The sequence below is a fragment of the Gadus chalcogrammus genome, chromosome 2, assembly GCF_026213295.1.
Source record: "Gadus chalcogrammus isolate NIFS_2021 chromosome 2, NIFS_Gcha_1.0, whole genome shotgun sequence".
Lineage (NCBI taxonomy): Eukaryota > Metazoa > Chordata > Actinopteri > Gadiformes > Gadidae > Gadus > Gadus chalcogrammus.
In genome coordinates, this window is record NC_079413.1 from 6,657,754 (window position 1) to 6,660,253 (window position 2,500).

Below are 2,500 nucleotides of genomic sequence, written 5' to 3' on the forward strand. Positions count from 1 at the left end.
GATTTTAAAACAACAACCCTTTCATACATTACATACATATACGCAATTTAAAGGAAATCATTTGGAGTACATTTAAAGGTCAACCTCATCAGCAGAGTGGACGTGATTGTCTGTCTGGCTATATATGTATGTATGTATGTATGCATGTATGTATGTATGTATGTATGTATGTATGTATGTATGTATGTATGTATGTATGTATGTATGTATGTATGTATGTATGTATGTATGTATGTATGTATGTATGTATGTATGTATGTATGTATGTATGTATGTATGTATGTATGTATGTATGTATGTAGGTATGTATGTATGTAGGTATGTATGTATGTATGCATGTATGCATGGAAGTATTTACGTACAGTATGTACTGTCTGTCTTTCTGTCTGTATGTATGCCTGCGTGTATTCATGCTATGTTATGTATGCATGCATGCATGTTAGTGTGTATGGTTGTATGCGTTTATTTAGACTATATTATGTATGTACGTACGTATTGTACGCATGAATGTATGGATGCATGTATGCATACATGCATGTATATACTATATGTATGTGTGTATTTATGTATGTATTTATAAATATATGATGAATGTAGACTGATTGCGTGTATGAAAGCACATGCCTGCTGACTGATCCGATATTAAGAGAAAGGTTGTGTGTCATGCGACGATGGTTCTGCTCCGATGCTGACATTTAATCCATGCTAATTTATCCCCGCCGCGGCCTACCTCCATGGATACTATTAGTTGCCACAGGTTTAGAAATTGATTTTTACCATGGACGTATTGCAGATGGCAGGTTTATGATTGTGTGCGCGTGTGTGTCTGTTTGTGTGTGGTTTGTGTGTGTGTGTGTGTGTGTGTGTGTGTGTGTGTGTGTGTGTGTGTGTGTGTTTGTGTGCTTGTGCGCGTGCGCGTGCGCGTGTGTGTGTCTTTTGGTGTTCTCATTTCTTAGAGAATATTGCCAATAAGTCCTTGGCGGGTCAAAGATATTAATTAAATGCTCAATACCCAAGGCATGGAGATCCTTGATGCCTTGGATGGCGAGAGCCGGATTGAGCCGCGGTAACTTTATGTTTACAAATAAAGTTATAGCGTGAACAAGTTGATCCTATCACGGAATACGGAGCATATCCAAAAAGTGTCAGATGTAATATTTACATCACAAATCAACTCCCGCCCTCAGGTGCCGTTGCTGTCAGGTTGGAGACAGTAAAACACATCTTATATTATTTCTCACCTGTGACTCTGCTCTGCACTGCACGTCAGTGTGGATAGTTTTTCGGTGCAATGTATTCACAGCTGGAGGCTGATTCGATGGCCGCGGAAAGGTGCAATATGTATTCAGATATTAAGGTGTAAGATTAGTCCAAGTGCAGCGTTGACAGAAACTGCGTGGCGTTCGACAGGTAACCCCGCAGGAGGACACACCTCAATCCTGTTTCTAACTGCTCTGACTTTACCGTTACTCGTGTAACACACATTAAGAATTTGTTTGTATTGGTTGTTTTCGTCTTTTTGGTGTTCTTTTTTTTTACGATTCCACCTCAAATATCAGCATCTCCTCCTTCCTGTGGTTCCTTGTTCCTCTGGCTCCTTCCTCCTTCCTCCTCCCTCCTCCCTCCTCCCTCCTCCTCCTTCCTCCTCCCTCCTCCTCCTCCTCCTCCTTCGATCCTCCTCCTCCCTCCTCCTCCTCCTTCTTCCTTCCTCCTCCTCCTCCTTCCTCCTTCCTCCTCCTCCTCCTTCCTCCTTCCTCCTTCCTCCTTCCTACTTCCTCCTCCTTCCTCCTCCTCCTTCCTCCTTCCTCCTCCTCCCTCCTCCTTCTTCCTCCTTCCTCCTCCACCTCCTCCCTCCTCCTCCTCCTCCACCTCTTCCTCCTCCTCCTCCTCCTTCATCCTCCTCCTCCTCCTTCATCCTCCTCCTCCTCCTCCTTCATCCTCCTCCTCCTCCTCCTTCCTCCTACTCCTCCTCCTCCCTTCTCCTCCTCCTCCTCCTCCCTCCTCCTCCTCCTCCTCCTCCTCCTCCTCCTCCCTCCTCCTCCTCTCCTCCTCCTCCTCCTCCTCCTCGGCTCTGGGAGCTCCGAAGCCCCCCCTGACCCATCGCTCCTGCAGAGACCCCGGAGAGGCCATCCATCACCCAGGGCCACACTCCAGCCTGGGGATAGATTTCCTCTCTCCTCTCCTGCTCATCAATCACCGTGGGCTGTCCTGCATTACCAAGCAGGCTGACGCAGGTGGGTAAGGCCAGCCAATGTCAGCCAAGGGCCCAATCCATACGCGTCGCTTTAAGGGCGGTAATATACAATGCTACGTCAGGACGCTCAATGAAATATCCTTTTTGGTTGTTTTCTCCTTTTGTTTTGTTGGGGGTCAGCGAGCAAGGTTAAATACATGCACGGTTTCCCTTGTTTCAGGCAGAAAATACATGTTTATATTTTAAATATATTAAAGCAGCGGTAGGTATGATTTGAGAGTGTTGAAAGGAGAGCAGAAGAGAGCA